This window comes from Triturus cristatus, chromosome 1_1, assembly GCF_964204655.1.
Source record: "Triturus cristatus chromosome 1_1, aTriCri1.1, whole genome shotgun sequence".
NCBI classification, from domain to species: domain Eukaryota; kingdom Metazoa; phylum Chordata; class Amphibia; order Caudata; family Salamandridae; genus Triturus; species Triturus cristatus.
Genome location: NC_140579.1, coordinates 1,076,481,778 through 1,076,501,643, shown reverse-complemented (window position 1 = coordinate 1,076,501,643; position 19,866 = coordinate 1,076,481,778). Strand labels below are relative to the sequence as shown.

At 39.8% G+C, this 19,866-nt stretch overlaps 1 long non-coding RNA gene across 1 annotated transcript; it reads right to left on the bottom strand.

The window, feature by feature from the left end:
- Positions 1-1,469: 1,469 nt before the first annotated feature.
- On the bottom strand, positions 1,470-18,768 carry LOC146871577 (uncharacterized). The gene is made up of 3 exons (XR_014959581.1): positions 18,638-18,768; positions 18,439-18,531; positions 1,470-1,649 (listed from the first exon to the last, which is right to left on the bottom strand). It is a non-coding gene; the product is annotated as an uncharacterized LOC146871577 (long non-coding RNA).
- Positions 18,769-19,866: the final 1,098 nt, after the last annotated feature.

Sequence of the window (19,866 nt, the reverse complement as noted above, 5' to 3'; positions counted from 1 at the left end):
TGGCGGCTCAGGCAGTGCCTGGAAGACTAGGACAGTTCTCCACCTGGCTGGCTGGCCAAACTGACACGTGCACTAATGTTAGACATATTTTCTCCTCCCACTGGCTCTGACAGCCCAGCCCCGCCCCACCCTAACCTGGCTCTTAGTTTGCACTGAAAAATACCTGATAATAACATTGAGTTATTACTATTTTCTTTTTTGTTTTTTGCGCTCCTCAAAGAGCAGTGGGGTGACTCCGTTCCGCTTTAGCGGAGGAGCCGCCGCTGACTCGACCTACAAGTGACCTATTGTCACTAGTGGATTTTGCAATTTACTTCAATGTTATTTTGTCTATGTATTTTTCTGCACTGATTTACTACTGCTTTAAAAATCTATAACTCAAATTATAAGCATGCTATTCTGTTAATTTTGGTCTCTGCATTAAGATAATATTACCCATACTTTATATAGATTGATGCTGGATTTCCTACAAGTTGTGTTATTTACATGTTCCTCTAGTAAAGCCTGATTTCTTTTAGCCACTCTACTTACTAGGACCAAAAAAAGGAAGTATTACTGTGAATTCAAGGACCATCTTTGGGGTATAAATCTAATATTACAAGGTAAGGCTTCCCAACCATAATATTTCTACAGGTAGTCCCGAATCCTTGTTTAACACCATCAGTTTAGTGGATGGTACACTCGGAGCTACAGTCCAACAGTGACATTTAACTTGCAGGCCTTGGGTACACTTTGTGCACAAGACTAGGGGTTTAGAAGTAAGATTAAATATGCCAATTTACAATATACCAATTTCATCATATTGAAAGGCGGGTCAGGTGTAACGTATAGAGAGTTCTACACCCAACAGTAACAGATATGGCAAGACATTGGGTATATGTAATGCAAAAGATGTTCTTTTCCTGAAGATAAATCACAGATATTTATTTTCTTTTACCTGAACTGATTCTTCCCATAAAGTCCACTAAATTTGTTGTCCTTTTTAATTTTGACAGACATGACGTTTATTTTCCTGCCATTTCTCAATAATCTATACAGCAATTAAGTGCATTCTATATTAATACCAGTTTAAATTACTAATAACATGATATTGTAGTTGATGTAGAATTCAACTTTTAAAATTGAACTGTATGGTAGTCATTTTGATTTCTATGTTCCACAAACCAAAAATGATGTACAATATGATTCTGATTATTTATTAAAAGGTTATATTTTTTTGAATTGTTTAATAATATTCTATGTTGAAATGAAGCATAATCAAAATAGGCATGCTAAAGAATATCTTCTTTGTATTATTATCTCATTACTAAAAATACCTCCTTGTTTTGCTTTTATTTTCAATTAAACCACAGTAAACATTTATACATATTATATTTTAATCAATAAATATTTTTCATAACAAATCTTTTCGTAAAGTTACATGTAATGCTATACACCATTTGACATAAACATACAATTTAATTTTTCAATGTAATGAACAAGGCAATCTTTCAAAAATGTTAATTCAGTGCGTCCCTTTTCACTTTTTTCAATGTTTGCACTTCATCTACTTCATCCTCATCGGAGTCTAGGAAGTATCCTCACATCAGTACAAGTTCTGCTTCATATCTATTTAACTCTTCCTGTTTTTGGAGAATTTTGATTGTCATCTGCAATAAGAAAATAAAGAACTTTTAAATCTACATACGTTTAGCTTAAAAGCTTACATGGAAAGTGTTCATACCATATAACTTTCCTTACAAGAATTACAGTCCTCCATTGTTCAAGAAGCCAGAACTGGCTCCTCCCCCGGGAAGGAACTTGGCGGCGGGCTGACACCGGTCATGGGAGCTCACGGAGCAGTGAGGCAGAAAATCGAAGTTGGCACTGAAATGACTCACAGCGATGTTTAGTGAAGATACCGTCAGGTACATAAGAACGATGATTCTTTTTAAAGATACGCCGTGATTTTAAAACTCTTTTTTCTTATTTTTCTTACTTTCTTGCCGCCATGATGTGCCGCACCATTGTGTTATCGTATGGGGCAGGAAGCGGCGGTGTACCATGGGTTCGGAGGATGCCGAACCAAGCTGTGGCGGAGAATACAAGCCGGATTGACTTCAGGGTTCAATAGAAAATGAGAAACGGGGGTGCACGAAAAAGATAAGTCCGAAAAGGATTCTTTAAGTTAGGTGTCCACTTTAATTTTCATTTAAGTTTTGTATTTAAAAGGTTGGTCAGCCAACGCGTTTCATTCCCTCAACGGGAACTTCATCAGGGCGGCAGTAACCACAGCGTAGTGATCCGTACGGCGGCGTCTTCCTCGAGGAAGACGCCGCCGTACGGATCACTACGCTGAGGTTACTGCCGCCCTGATGAAGTTCCCGTTGAGGGAATGAAACGCGTTGGCTGACCAACCTTTTAAATACAAAACTTAAATGAAAATTAAAGTGGACACCTAACTTAAAGAATCCTTTTCGGACTTATCTTTTTCGTGCACCCCCGTTTCTCATTTTCTATTTGACACTTGATCTGGAGCACAGTAGCGCCACACAGCGGCTGGCGTTTTGGGGTAGTTTGCACGATAACCACTACAATTATCGCAGGAACTGGTGTGAGGTGCGGCAAGAGGGGCCCGCCGCTGTTTTCAGTTCGAACACTTGACTTCAGGGTTGTCGAGGGCAGAGGCAGCACAGTACACCGGCGGGCAGCCATGCTGCAAGAGGATCTTGCAACACAGGACTTCTCTGGCACCTTGGTTGATGGGATAAGTTGGCCGTCTGGCGGGGGTAAGGTTCAGCCCATGGAAAAGGAGCTTTGTTTTTCCCGCCAGGGTGTGTCTCACAGCCCCTTTGAGTCAGCTTTAGGGAACAAGGCTGGAAGACAGGAGAGGATATCGAGCCCGCATCTTTACAGGAGCAGCCTGTGCGATGTGCTCCGGCTGGGTTTGGCAAATCTCTTAACACTATACCTGGGAAAGGAGTGTCGGCCTCCCCTCCAAGAAACAGATATCAGCTACGTTCACATCTCGATGCAAAAAATAAGGGGGACCCAGTTGTGGAGGGGAAGGCTGTTGGGGAAGTACTTCCAATCACCCCCAAAAAAAAGTGATAAAATCTGGGGAAAGTAAAAAGCGAAGGGAGGCCAAGGCAGTACGCCTACTAGTTAAGACTACCCCCTCACTGAAATCCTACTTTAAAATAATGGAGCGGGTCGCTACCTCTAAGGGGCCGCTATTAGGAGTTTAGCAAACCTCTCCCCCGCTTCTGCTGGAAAATAGGTATGCATCATTAATGTTGGACGCTGGAACTGAGAAAGGGGTTTGTCAGGCTGGACACATAGAGATACCCAGAGATGGAAACACCGCCCCCACGATGCCGGTGCTGGTTAGCGACATTGCCCTGGATGGAAGAAATACAGATATGCCTATAGGAGCAGAGGCTGGCCGGACTCGATTAGAATCAATGCTGCTAAGCCTAAGAGGGGATCTACTCTCAAAATTTGAGATCTCTGAGGCCAATCAGAGAGGGATACATGAAAAATGTGAGACTTAATGGAGAAAACTGGACAATATAGTATTACGAACTGGATTTCTGGAATCTGAGGTTAAGGCCCTCTCGGAAGTTGTACTAGGGAATATTAAAGACCTAAAGTAATTAAAAGTCCAAAATAAAACTTTACAAGAAGACTTGGAAAGGTTGGAGATGCAGGCAAGGAGAAATCATTTGAGAGTTCTCAAAATACCTGAAGGCGCTGAGGGAGGAGATATTAAGGCGTTTATATGTAAGGTTTTAAAAGAGGGAATTCTGAAGGACAGACCGGATATAGACTTGGACAAAGACATACAGAGAGCCCACAGAGACCCGTTTAAGTTGCACCCTGACAGGAAAGCCCCTAGAAAAATCTTGATAAATTTCCATACTTATGCAGTTAAGGAATTTGTTTTGGGGAGATCCTTAAAATAAACGGCACTTCAATATGAATTGGTTAAATATCAAATTAGATCGGACCTTGCCAAGAGAACGGCGCAAAGGCAATGGAATCTTGGATCCAGAATGCCTGATTTAAGAAGCCAGGGGGCGCAGGTTCAAATGAAATTCCCGGACTTACTAAAGGTAATGTGGAAAAATAAGATTTACAACTCTAGCTCCCCCGAAGAAGTAGATGTTTTCCTGGCACAAATGAAGAAGTAACATAGATTTAGATTATTACTCATATCGAATCGCGAAATACGAGTCAGATAACTAGATAATAAAAAATGAAGAAGGGCGTATATTATAGTCGGGGAAAAAAAAAGGAGGAAGAGGGAAAAAAAGAGGGAAAAAAGAGGGAAAAAATAAATGAAGGAAAAAAGAGGAGTAAACAAAAAGTTTAGTAAAATTTGGTAAAAATTGATATAGCTAGCTATAATTCAATTGGTGAGCCCTTTCTTTTTACAGTAGGTGTCTCAGTAGCAAAGGGAGGCTCCCGAAGAGGCGGTTTTTCATCTCCAAGTGTATTGTAGGAGGGTTCCTTATGGGTGGGATGAAGGGAGGGAGCACAGGGTGTTGGGAGCAAGAGGGAAAAAATAAAAAATGTAGTCCTCATACAAATCTTAAAGCTGTAGAGTTGCGAGGGAAGAGTTTAGGGTGCGGTGAAAATGAACAGGCCAAATAAAGTTAAATTAATAACTTGGAACCTAAATGGATTGAGAAGTAGGAGGAAGTTGTCCCGGGTTATTGAATTCCTGAAGAACTGTGAGGCTCACATCGGTTTTTTATAAGAAACCCACTTAGAGGCCCATGAGTGCAAACAGGATTTCAGTAAGGCTAGATGGATCCAAGAGCTGCTTTGCTCAGACCAAAAAGGTATTACAAGGGGAGTCGCTCTAATTATCAGAGGTAATGTAGGCATAAAAGTAGTAAAACAAGACACAGATAAGTCAGGGAGATGGTTAACAGCCACCTTAACAGTCTGGGGTAATCCTTCAGTCTTTGTTGCTTATTACGGGCCTAATGAAGACAATCCAGGAGCGCTCTTACAACTAGAGGCAAGTTTGCTGAACTCGACCGCACCAATTATAATTGGGGGAGACTTTAACCTGGTGTTAAATAAAGAGATACTGGATATACAACAGCCCATCAAAAATGTCTGCTGCGATGAAAAGTTGGATTAAAGTTTTTAAACTGCTCGATATTTGGAGATGTAAGAATGGGAAAACTAGGAATTTTACCTTTTACAGTAAGAAATATAAACATCATTTGAGAATCCATTATTTTCTTGTTGATCAGGCGATGTTTTCAGAAGTTGAGTCAAGTTGAGTCAATAACTCATATCCCTGCAATCGTATCAGATCATTCAGCAGTGGCAATGACATTGGGGTTTAAGCAAAAAGAGATTCAAAGAAGGTGGACTCTTGATAGGACCATGTTACTAGATGAAGGAGCGATATTGGAGTTAGGAGACAAAACGGATGAGTATTTTAAGTTCAACATTGGCACAGTTAAAGATCAGATAGTCTGGGAGGCCTTCAAAGCTTATATAAGACGGTTACTTTGTTTGATAATGATAAGTAAAAGGAAAGCTTTGACAAAAGAAGAAACAGATAAGATGACTAAGATAAAGGAAAAAGAGACAGAATTGCAGAAGGCATCATTGGCAGAGTATAGTATCACGTCTGGAAAAAGAGCTGTAGGGTTTACAGGCAGAATTTCAAGCCAATTTAGATAAAAAAACTTATGGATAGTTGGAAAGCTAGCAAGCTGTAGCATTTTGCATACAGAGAGAAATGTAGCTCTCTATTAGCTTGGAAGGCAAAAATGGATAGGGCAAGGAACCTGATAAAGAACCTAATCCAAAGAGGGTCTGGAGTGTTGATATATGAGGATGATAAAATTCGGGAGGAGGCTAGAATTTTTATGAATGACCTGTATAAGGAAGACACCACATCAGGACTAGAGGGAGTCCAAGAATAGTTAAAGTTAATAACTCTCCCTCAGTTGACAGAAGAATATAAGACATCCTTGCAAGCCAGTATTACGGAGGAAGAGGTCAGAGCACAATTTAAAAAAATGGCCAGGGGTAAGGATGCAGGCCCAGATGGGCTTCCAATTGAGGTATACTTAGCTATTTTAGATAAGGTAGTCCCAGTGTTAAAAAATCTGTTTAACAAAATATACATAGAGGGGGAATGTACTCCAGGTTCATGGGCAGAAGCAACAGTGACTCTTATCTTAAAACAAAACAAAGACCCACAGAAGATTGAGTCTTATAGACCAATATCTTTATTAAACTCAGATCAGAAAGTTTTTGCAGGAATATTGGCAGCAAGGATGACAAAAGTTATTAAGGCTGTAGTTCATCCGGATCAAAGAGGGTTCATACCTGGGAGACAGCTAAATGAGCTTACCTTTCAGGTAATGGGGGCAATAGATGTAGCAGAAGCAAAGAAGGTCCCTCTAACGATCGTAGCAATAGACGCCGCAAAGGCTTTCGACCAGGTCAACTGGGTATATCTATGGGACATTAAAAAGCTTTGGTTTTTCTAACAACTTTGTCCAGGCGGTGAAGTGCCTATATCTAAACCCCAAAGCAAAGGTTTTGGTAAATGTGGCCCTGACAGATTGGTTTAATATCTCAAGAGGCGCAAGGCAGGGGTGCCCCCTGTCACCACTTTTAATCAACCTGTACATTGGGCCGTTTGTCAGTTGGCTTAGGACAGACCCTATCATTCACCCTTTCAAGATCGCAGAGTTAGAGCTAAAACTTGCTCTTTATGCAGATGACTTGCTTCTGTTTACATCAAATCCAGCAGAGGCAATACCTAGGTTATTTGAGAAGGCAGAAAAATTTGGTGAAGTTTCAGGGTATAAAATAAATAAGGAAAAAACTGAAATAAAGGAATGGAACCAAGTCATTGCTAGTCAGGGGGTAAAAAGTCAAATGAGGTACCTAGGGGTTCAGTTAACCCCATAATCTAGACGATGTCCCCAAAGTTAATTGGAAGAGGGTCTCCAAAGAGGTTGTCAGTTTATTAACACGATGGGCAAACCTCCCTTTAAACATCTATGGGAGGGTTAACCTTGTCAAAAAGATAATTTTGCCCAAAATTACCTTCCTATATAACTCAATCCCATTGCCATTTAGGGCTGAGGATATACCTAAGTTACAAGGTAAAATTGGTACCTTCATTTGGGCTACGAAAAATCCCAGGATAGCTTGGAAAAAGCTAAGGAGAGGCCTTACAGTGGGTGGGTTAGCGCTACCAGACCTACTCACTTATTGTTATGCTTTCCATTTAAAAATGTTTAGGATGTTGGCTAACAAAACCGATTCTTCATCATTAGGTATATTGTTCGAGGCAATGTTAAGGGATGAGGCGCAAGGGCAGGATTTATTTCTATATAAGTACGGAGACCCGGAGTTCTATAAAAAAGTTAGACTAAAGATTTTGGGGGCTGCTTTAAAGAATTGGATGCATATTAGAAGAAAAATGAAAATTCCATATTATGCAGCTCAGTCTCCAGTTTGGGACTCCCCCGGCACTCTGGAATGCTTACAAGATCAACTTTGTCAGACGCTAAAAATGGGAGCTATAAGACGCTAGGGTGACCTGCAAGAAGACTCGAAGTTAATAAGTTGGGAGGCGCTTAGCAGATTAAATGGAGGGTCACTGACAAGGTTTAAGTTTTATCAGTTATCCTCCTGGTGGGCGACGCAGACCTGGTGCAAGGAGGAGGCAAACTGGAAGTTTGATCTAGTTTCTAGAACATGCATATGGAAAAGGGAAGTTTCGTTTTGGTACTGGGCCCTCCTGGAAGCCGACGAGAATGGGGAATCTGAAGTCATAAGACTGTGGGGCGAAGTATTTGGAGACAGAGTAAATGATGTGTATAAAACATGGTCTGACTCTTTTCTTATGTTGCTGGCTATAGTCCAGGGGTCTCCAACAAGTAGCTCGGGAGCTACTGGTAACTCGCCAGTACCCTCAAAGTAGCTCTCACAGGTGAAGTCAATCCCAGTATCTCATTCAGAGAGTATATGCAGAGACTCTAAGCATTTTTAAAAAGGCAGCACTTCTCATCTGAAGATCTTTAGCCAACCAGTCTATGGCAGGGACTAATATTAACAATCAAACACACACTGTGTCGGCCTATTGAGTCTGCCACATGGCCACCTTTATCCAGTCTCAGACTAAGTCACAAGGTGATTAGCCATGTGGTAGTCAACTGGTTTATCAATTTCACCATGTGTGTGAACAGTGGGCCACAAATGAAGAGTGCCAGTGGTAGCCTGAGCAGTAACCAGGGCTGACCCACTAAAGTGTGGGACTTCAGGAGTCAGAGTGAAAATGTTTCAGTTGGGTACCTGAGCAGCCAAGGGCTGATGAAAGCTATGATCCTGAGCAGAGAAAATGAAGAGCCTCATCTGCATTCATCTATGTTTGCATCCATTATAAACATTGTTGATTCCAGTAAGCTACACCTGGTGTCATGGACTACCAAATGTGTACGCTAGCCACCATTATATGGGTTTTGTCTGTAGCACAATTGTGTCAGTTCATGGCATAATAGTCCCAATGACATCATTATGGCCATCCTTTACTATTTTGGGTATTCGTGGTCTAGTTATGGTACACTGGCAGCCATCAGTGACATATTAAGAGCATGACTGCACCATATTTAGGTGTTCCTGATATAATTGTGGCTGCCCCTTGCATAATAAGGACCATGACTAATAATATGGTGGCCATCCTGGTCCTTATGGTGTCCAGACTAGGCACAATTTATACTGGTGTGCATTATTGGCATTATACAGTCGTCCTCGGTGCTATGGGGCCATGGATTCTGACTGTAATACCTGAGCATTTGAAGCAGTCTGTCCATATGAGGCATTTGTACAGGTGAGTGCTCAATTAAAATGACTAGCTGATGTTTGCTGACTATGTATTTCCTAAAAATGAAAAAAAACAAGGGTTTTCTTCAGGAAAATGTAGTTTGTTTGCCCAAAATGGAAAGTGGTGATAGAAAAATCTGTATATTTTCAGAAATTGATATGCTGATGAAGACAAAAGGTTTCAATTCCAAAACACATTTAAAATTGATACTTGAAAGATATGTCAAGCTGAATCAAGGAGACTTATTGCTGTGGTTATGTCCTTTGTGCCACAAGGCATGTGAAGATTTGAATATTACTTTATCAGTCAGGTGGGGGCATTTAATATTGATAATTGTTTCCCTAGCATTTCTTCCGGTACTATCACCTGGAATACTTGGGTGGCACTATGATAATCCTGCTTAGGGTGGTCATAGTGTAATGTTTACATGTGCTGTCAATATTTTACAGTGATAAAATTTGCGAGGAGCTCAACAGGACTTTCCTTGAGCTGAAGTAGCTCTCAATACAGAAAAGGTTGGAGACCCCTGCTATAGTCAAACCAGCTGCATCTGTATACCGCCTACAGAGTATATTGGTCCCCAAAAAAGCTGTCTAAAGTGACAGGGAATGAATATAGCTGCCCTAGATGTAAGTACCCTGCAGCCGACGATATTCATATGTTCATGGAATGTTCAAGAATTAAACATTATTGGATGGAGGTATGTGATTTTGTGGAAGCTGTGCTGCATCAACAGATAGAAGTCCTAGTATGATCTTTTTTGGTCTACCGAACGATGACTTCATGAATGCATCTGCTTCCAAATTTGTGTTCTATATGGTAATTCATGCAAGGAGGGAAATCTGCAGGGCATGGAAATCAGAAATCCCCCCCAACCTTTGCTGAATGCTTGAAGAGTATTATCTATGTTATGGAATCATATATGGCTTGCGATCAACAAAGCAAAGGCAAGAATTGGGCAGCTCTATTAGACTGGAGGGAGATTGAGAGTGGGTCCCATGATTAAGCCAATGTACCGTCGGTTCTGGCCTCCTAAGTAACATCCTGGAGCCCCATGAGATGTGAACAGTTGTGGGAGAAGGTAATGGCACTTTCTTTCCATCTGCCTCTCCTAAGGGCTGGAAACAGGATGGCATGGACTGATTGGAGGAATCCCATCAAGACTTTTTTTTTTGGCAGTATGAGGACAAAAAAAAAAAAAGAATTACAGTCCTCTGTTATTTGATTTTTTAGTAGTGTACATTTATCAGATGGATTTATTGTCAGGTGTCAAGTGTGTACACTTATTTATGATAAGCTGCTTACTTTTTATTCTTTCCATGGAAACAATTTTATTTCATGTTATACTAAAACACACAGTTAAATGTACAACTATTTAAGATTGTAAATATGGCTTATCTTTTGTTGTCTTACCTCATTTTTATAATTATCATTACCCTTGCTACCTACATTTGTGAACATGTTACAAGTTGTCTGATTTTACCCAATTTAAACATACAAGGATATCCGTTTGCCTATTGTGTTTGCGCTTGAAAAATGCCTGGTTATTTCAATTTTCAATGTTTCACAGTTTTTCGCTGATGAGTTAAACCCTACATTCATTCAGGTTTATGTGCATACATTTTTAAATAGCACATTTTATTTTCGAGTTTTTTAATCAACGATAGATGTTTTAGTTGAAATTTCATTTTGGTGATATGTAATGAATTATTGGCAGTTTTATGAATAATGCCAAATTATAAGGTATGTGTTGTAAAGAGAAGGGCTTACTCATTTGTGTCTATTTATTTTTATGTAAATTTTCCCAATACCCTCTGCAAGTGTATAACCACATTTTCCTGCACCACATGCCCACGTTTTCATTCTGGCCACTTGATCACAGAAGATGGCTAAACATCAACCCACAGTTTTGGCCCTTTTAAGAAAAATGCATGTCTTTTTATTTTTTTATATATGAACTTCTTATAATGGGTAAACACACTCAAATAAAAAAAACTGTCTCAAAAGGAAACTCAATTTTTACTTCACATTTATTTTTCAAGCATAGACCCTATATGCCCCTTTGTGATTCTCCTAATGCAAATGAATCTCATTGGAATATTCTGCTCAGCCTGACCAGGTTTTGTTTATCACATTCCAGATTTGCCTACAATAATGCTAAAGATGACTACTTTATGCAAGGAAGCCCACTGTTCTGCCAGGGACACAACTGTTCAATGGATGTACACTATAATCCTAAGAACCTTCACAACATGTCAGTCATAGACATTATTATTCCAAGAATAGCCAGAATGATGTGACAAATGGCCACAAATATACCATGATTAATAACAATGTGGCATTTAAAGCTGCCATTATCCAATAGTTTGCGGAAGCCTGATTTAAGCAGTATTTAACTTCATTATGCCATTGCAAACATAATAAGAAAAAGTTGCCATTAATCACAAACGGTCATACTTATGGCATAGTTGTGCTGTAAAAATAATGTAAAAAAATATCCATACATAATTAGGAATACTGTACACAGACCAAGATCTTTAATTTAGGCCCCTGCAGCATCGATTGGAACAATAGGAGACTCAAACCTTTTCCCATACCATAGACATTCAATATTAATTTCCATAGGCTTTGAAAACAAGTTGACTGTGGCTCATAAACATTTTTGGGGATCAGCTTAAACAACACTCCAACTAACGTTTATCAATTCTTAGATATACCTAGTCAACTATCATATTCCTTAATCTCCTACAATGCATCGGTTCGAAGGAGATTTTCTCAACAACCCATTACAATTTCCTTCTAAATAAACTGGTATATTTTATGTGTGCATTAGACTTTTAGCACAAAATCTCATGCCGTAAATGGCTACCATAAAACCTTCTTCCTGGATACAATGGCATGTAAACATGGTCCCTCACCACCTAGTTTTTCAATTTACATATCTACAGCTATCCATATCACTATTACACATTAAAATAATTCTGAATTGATTTCAAAGCAGTTTTTTTGTATAAATGTAGTATATTAGGAAAAATATCCCACATTTTATTAGTATAATTGTCAATGTAACTATGTATGGAAGCGTCCACAACATTTTATTTAAAAATTTGTTTTTAGTAATATCGACAGATTGAAAACCATATGTCTTGGAGCAGCATTGATTACAGCGGTGGATTTTAATTTAAATGTATTTAAAAATAAAGGGAAAATGTTATAATGATTACACTCATGCTACTACTTATAATTAAATAGGATATCCCCCAGTAAAAATTATAAGACAGAGGGCATGGAAATTGTAGGTCTCTTTCACACCTTGAATCCCTTTCCTTTAAATGGCAGCCCCTCATTTAATTTTTCACCCCTGTAGCTGGCCCACACAAGATTATATATTTGGTTCATGTTCACTATATTAATTCTGTTCTCAATGTACTGTGGTTCAGAGTAACAACATTGACCACTTCCATATTCTTGCACAATGTCATGTGAAATCCCATTTGTTGCTTATTAGCCACATATTGGAAATACCAAATGATTTTTTTATTAAATATGATCAAAAGGTTCCTTAGTCCATGATAAATGTAAACATTGGTAGGAATCCAGCCTGACCCTAGATTGTGAACCATCATGATAGCCAGGATACATTTATCTACATTTATTAAATATGGCTGAGTGTCATCATTCCTTGAAAAAGAATCTAGCTAGCACAGACCAGCATATAGGATGACTTAGACCCCAAGTAGGAAATAATTGGTTCTCAGATTCACTAAGACAAAGAATGAGTGCAGTTAATAGTGATAAACAACAATAGTAAATAAGCCACAGGTATGAAGCACTTGTAAATAATTTAGTACAAATGATAATCAAAATTACAAGAAAAAGATGGAGGCTCCAAAGAGTTACTTTTTAATCAAATATTGGTCTTAATTTACACTCTCAACAAATTCTGTCATTTTAGAACTCAACCAAATGATATCAATAGCCCTGAAAGAAAAAATGGAACATGAATTACTGAACAAAAACACTGATTTTTATTACAATGAATTCCATGCCGCATAAAAATACCAATCACACTCAAGTCGAGGGTTGCCCGCTTTTTTATAACACAACAACGAAGGTCAATTTTTTTTTACTTGTCTTACATCCTCCATGTCTTTAAATTATCTTTTTACCTGTTTACTATCCATCTAAGCAATCAGAAAATTACATCCAATGATGCACCATCATCCAACTTAGTTTGTAAATATGATACAGAATTCTTGGTCTTTTGGTCACACCCAGTACTTAATGTCTGCTTTCAATTGAGCTCTGTCCCTGACACATGGGAAGGCTCTATATTACACGTTTTTCTCAAATGGAACACAGAACCAATCCATGTAATTAGCACCCAATTACCCCTTTTAATATTGGATTAAAATGAGTTCCAGGCTAGGATTCAATGGATTGAATCCAATCCGCTCACTGATCTTAAAAACTGGGATGAGGAGAAACAGAATATCTCTTTCTATCAAAAATGGTTTGGGCAAAATTGCTGCAATGAAGATAATATTATAGCTCTTATTCTGATGTCTATCACTTTATTGACAAGCAATGCATTTTTTTATATGTATGTTTTATTGAATATACTGTAGCATTTATTGTTGTTGAAAGAAGGATTTTATGGTTAATTTGAAAGATTGAGGAATTCCAAACACAGTTACTCAGTGAAATCCTTTCTGTACTCAACACCATTTGGGTCATAATTGAAGTAGGTGGGGGCAGTTGAATTTCTAACCAGGGACCTACTAACAGATGTTGGATAAAATGCTGCTGTCTATTCTCTCTCTATAAAGGTGGCATTGGTATAACCTTACTTCAGGGCTGAGTATTCACCCCAAAATTTGACAATCAACATATTTAAATATCACATTATATAGTTCATCTAATTATCCTGTATCCGATAGGCCTGCAAAGGACATCGAATTCCCTTTACATCTACAACAACAATAAATTATTATAGGCCAACCTGAGCAAGGTAAATATTATAGTCCTTGTCAGAGACATCAAGAACTCCAACAGGAAATGGGGCCTAGGGGCCCAATTCTGAAGTCGTTCACAAGGGCTCTGAATCGGATTTGTGTTTGCCGAATCAGATCCGGAAACCCTTGTTTCCGGCCGAATCGAACACACTTTCCATGCCAGAAAGGTCACATTTTCACGAGTTTTGCTATGGTGGTAGGTCCCAGTCCTTCAGAGGTCCGGAAGTCCAAATGATTTCAAAGTCTCATTTTTGCAGTGGCCATTCTCTGTCTCCCATTAACAATAAAATTCAAGATGTTATGTTAATTTGACTTGATACCCTAGGGCATCTCAGCGCTGTTACGAAACAAAAAAAAGAGTCGATGAGGGTGCTTAAAATAAGTGGGCTTTGAGAGGTTTCCTAAATTTACAGTAATTTGGACATGAATGAACAAGAAGAGGGAGCTTTTTCCATTACACAGGGGTGAGATATGAAAAAGCCTTTCCACTGCTGTGTGTTAAACGAATGCGGGGGCACCCACAACAGGTCTTTCGAGCCAGATCTTGCAATACAGTAGGGAGCATATGCTTTTATTCTTTTCTGAAGATAAAGTGGGCCTTTGCCCTTTAAGGCATTATATGTGAGACACAATATTTTAAAATTACAGCGTTTCTTCACGGGCAACCAGTATAGTTCTTTCAGCAACGGCTCCAAGGAAGTGATAGAAGGGCAGTTAATCACAAACCTCGCTGCCGTATTTTCAACAACCTGAAGTTTAGAGATCAGCGTTTCACTAACGTTTGACAGCAGGGCATTGCCATAATCCAGTCTGCTTATTACGATGGACTGAACAAAAGTACTCCGGGAGGAAATAGGGAGGTAAGGGAAAATTCTGCACAGTAGTCGTAGGTTGTGGTGACATGAGCAAGAGGTGGCCATAATGTGCTCCCTCATAATTAAGGATTGGTCTAGTTTTATCCCAAGATTCTTTAGTGATTGATTGGGCATAGGAGTGGCACCCAGTTGATGAGGCCAACAATCAGCTGCCCAGATGGAAGAGGCTTTACCAAACAGCATGGTCTTGGTCTTATCTGCATTGAGCTTGAGATTGTTCTCATTCATCCTCCTTTGTGCAGATCATATTTACCTACACATGGGGCTAGTTAGGGAATTCAGCATGACTCTTATTTGTGATCACTCTAAACCATTACAGGGATGAGATTCCCTCCAACATTGTATTTGTGAAAACGTGGCTGGTTGACAAAGGCCAGCCTTCTCCAGGCTCCACCGTTCATTTACTTGTTAGGTAAATTTTTGGTCCAACCCTACTAGCCTTCCGGTAAGGGGAAGAAAAACACCTCCACAGAGCAAGGCCATTATTACTGCACTGGGAGAAGTTTTCACAGTTTATAAAGGCCAAGGAGTGGCTTGACATCTGCTGTAGAGCAAATGCAAATTAGCATCCCACAGTTTTAGACATGGAACAGGTAACTTTCTAAATATTACTTTAAATAAATATTTGCTAAGTATTAGGTATTATCAATGTATTTTTTTTTTTTTTTTATAAACATGGAACATCTTTGCATGAATTTAGTACTAATTACCTGTCAATAGTTACAAATTAAAGTATATCATCTTTACTTTGACATGTTCTAGGATTCTGCTGGTGCCTTGTTAGTGGAGAAAATGTTTTGTGGCCAACATATACCCAGTAAAGAATGCCTGGGACTATAGACACAACTACTTCTTTGAAGATACAAGTTTTCAGAAACGTAAACATTTGTAGGTGATTGGGCTCACCCTGCAGGTGTAATGGTATTATATACCTTATAGGTGAGAAAAGCAAATGATCTCCTCCCCTTACGCGCATACATAAGTGGATAAACATCAAGTAGAAGGGCATCAGCAGATATTCAAGATCGGTCTGGAATGTATCTTATTTAATGACAGACAGTGTAAACTGTGGACTATGTCTGGGTGACCGTGTTGTTTCAATTCACAGCAAGCAGAATCTTAACTGCCCTTTTCTGAGCATGTTGTATGCAGGGCCAAATTTTTAAAGAGGGAAACCAAAAATATAGTGAATTGTAGTAGTCTACCCAGGAAAGAATGGTAGGACTAGGTTTCACACCTATGTTAACACCACAAAAACAAAAAACATGACACTAAATTTGCATTTACTTGCTTTTAGAAAGTGACCTAAATGTTAATGAAGACACATAGTGTTCTATCAGAAGGTGCCGGTGTAGGAGCCCCTTGCAATTTGGAAGTGCACCAGTTTCTACTTTAAGTTATTGACAAAGGTTCTAAGCCAGAAGTTGTGTTTTAGCCCTATTCAATTTCAAGGCATTTTTTCACAGCCCCTGGTTCACATAAACCATACATGCATGAAAAGTAATCCCAGATGTTGATTCAGCTATCAAGGTGACTACAATTTGTGAATTGTTTGAGTATTTCATAATGAAAAGGCCAACTCTCTATGTCAGCCTATTTAAAGGGGAGATGTATAAATTAAACAATGTGGGATTCAAATGCCTATCACTCACAGGCGGATTATGCCAATATTATTTTGCACACATTCTACTTTTAAATTCCGGTACCCTACCATATGGGCAGCAAGATGTACTTAGAAGTGAATTATCAATATTTAAAAACTAGGTTTTCTTCTTGTCAAAAGGGTTATAGTGACATGTGTAACGGAAAACATTTTAAGCTGCTACAGTCTGGCAATATATGGAAGGCCTAAATCATATTTTTAAGGCCCATCCGTGGATCACACAATCTTTAGAGTATTCCACATGTGGAATTTTACTTCCAGGCCCTGGGTTCATTTTCTAACCCTATACTAGAGCCTTTTATGGAAGTTAAATAAGTCATTTAAGTTAAGGATAAACTCATATACATGTGTTAAAAATTAAAGCACAGGATATTTAGTTTTTAAAGTTGCGATAATGTGCACATAGGTTGAAATCCAGCAAAAGACATTGGGTACATATTTGGGAGAAACACAAAAAAGATGGAAATTATCGGCAGTACTTAATTTGAATTGCAATCGTTAATATCTTCCCATTGTATTAATATTGTTTTCTTAGATAGTTTTTATGACATTTCTGTCACTAAATAACAATATACACAATATGGGCAATGCTGATGATGGTGCAATGCAATCCTCATGTTAATGTGTTAATTTATTCACACGGCTGCTTGTTATGATGGTGCTATAAAATCTAACGTGTCTAATCATAAAATCAACTCATTCACTACTGATTTGTCATTTGTGTGGGCTAATAATGTAACTCCTTTTTATTTGTATTTTATATGTATTTACTTATAGTTTGTATACTTAGCCACAAAAAAAGTGTTAAAAGCAGTTTGAACGTATTTATTTCTTATATCCTGGACCCTTCCCAGTCAGGGTTCCACAGCAACCACAGCACCGAGACTGCCCTCATCACCGCCACCGACGACATCAGGACCCTGCTGGACAACAGTGAGAACGCAGCACTCATCCTCTTAGACCTCTCCGCCGCCTTCAACACCGTCTGCCACCGCACACTATGTGCACACCTCAACGCCGCAGGGATCCGAGACAAGGTTCTGGAAAGGACCGCCTCCTTCCTCTCCTGCAGAACCCAGAGCGTTCGCCTCCCCCCATTCCGTTCCAAAGCCTCCGAGATCATCTGCGGCGTACCCCAGGGATCCTCCCTCAGCCAGACACTGTTCAACATTTACATGGCCATACTCGCAGACGTCGCCCGACAGCACAACCTCAACATAATCTCCTACACCGACGACACTCAACTAATCCTCTCCCTCACCAAGGACCCTATCACCACCAAAGCCAACCTCTACGAAGGAATGAAGGCCGTCACCGACTGGATGAAGATCAGCCGTCTGAAGCTGAACTCAAACAAGACGGAGGTCCTCATCCTCGGCTCCAACCCTTCAGCCTGGGACGACTCCTGGTGGCCGACAGCACTGGGGGCAGCCCCGACACCCACCGACCACGCACGCAACCTGGGAATCTTCCTCGACTCAACGCTCTCTATGACCAAGCAAGTCAACGCCGTCTCCTCCTCCTGCTTCAACACCCTCCGCATGCTCCGCAAGGTCTACAGATGGATCTCGACAGATACAAGAAAGACAGTCACCCAGGCCCTCGTCAGCAGCAGACTCGACTACGGAAACGCCCTCTACACGGGAGCCCCGACCAAGCTCATCAAACGACTACAACGCATCCAAAACGCCTTGGCACGACTGATCCTCGATGTACCACAACACGGCCACATCACCCCGCACATGAGAAACCTGCACTGTCTCCCCGTCAACAAGAGGATGTCCTTCAAGCTCCTCACCCACACACACAAAGCACTCCACAAGACCGGCCCAGCCTACCTCAACAGACAGCTCTCCTTCTACATCCCCAACTGCCAGCTACGCTCCGCCGACCTCTCACTCGCCACCGTCCCACGCAACCGCAGAACAACCAATGTAGTGCGCTTCACAAATGATTGATTGATTGATTCATTGATTATTAGAAATCACAATTTAGAAAAGCAGTGATCATTTCATTAAAGTAAACTCTCACCTCTGGTAATAATACATCAATCATGAGTGATGTATTTCGGATACTTAGTGAAAAATGTAGAACTTTTTTAATTTGTTCCATTAGACTTCTTGCCTGCAATAAAAAATAATCATAATATAACGGTTTTGGTATTAGCGACATAGTTTAATTTACTAAATCAATTACAATGTGTGCTTGAGAAATGTAATATTTTACTCACATCATTTTCATTGAATATTGTCATCCTCCTATTTAATTCTTGTTTTAATTTTGGCATAAATGTAGGGTTGGAGAAAAGGAACATTCGATTGGATTTCTTTTTGCCCTTGATAATATTGTTTGCATGTTCCTATTAACGATAAAAGACAAATCACCAATTAGCAAATCAATGTTTCTCAACTTCGACTTTATTATCACATGGCAAGTAGCTGAGAATGTCCAAAATGTTTGTTTTCAGCTGTCTTTAACTAACCAACCTTATACATTTTAACTACAGTCATCTCTACATCATTTTACTTATTGAAAAGACTTGTAAAGAATCATCTTTATTTAATATGAGCACAAGCTACAAAGATCATGATCAAATGCACTCTTGTACTCTTGACTTACCCACACATGGAGTATGTTAGGAGTAACACAATTTATACATGTAACTCAAGAGTAAACCAGGGGTGTTGCAATAATAGGTTACATATAATCATAGCAAAGGTTTTGTGTATCAGTCCTGATGAAAATGTACGCCTATTCTAACAGAGGCAACTCCTCCACTAGGGAGGAGGAGTGTTGCCTTATTGCTTTCTCGCAGTGCAAGAAGCAGAAACATAAAATGGTAATGACTTTCGGTTATTAGCATTTTATGTTTGGTTGCGGGCGGGTGTGTTGGTGGCACTGCTCTGCAAAAGGAAGGGGAGGAGCGGTGTGCCTGCGCACTACTTAGTCTGCAAAGACTGTTTCGTCGGCCCCCTGGGGCTACCCAAACTAGTCATGCGCACTCTGCCCTGCTCCATGCAGGCTGCAAGGCAGCCTGCATGGAGAACATGGCCTCCCCATAAGCCGCTGGCTGGGCGGCATCTGAAACAATCGAAATGCTGCTTGCAGTATTGTGATTGGTTTATTGGTGGGAGCCTGGCTGCCTGCTTTTGGTTCCTGTTTCTGCCGGAGGCAGGAGCAGAGAAGATGCTGGACCCGGCCGACGTACAGGCAAGTTAAATTTGACCCCACCCACTCGTGAGCCATGGTGGTCGCAACTATATTCCAATTGTCTTTTTTATCTTTTTTGTTAAGTCACTTTTTCGTTTAATATATACATTTTAAAGTTGTTGTAACTCAATATAAGTGAGTACCTGTTTTTCTAAACTGTGCTGAAGGAATAGCAACAAAATTGCACCAGACACCCAGATACCAATCCCACCCTAATAATGTTGCTATTTGTTGACATCCTGCTGGGTA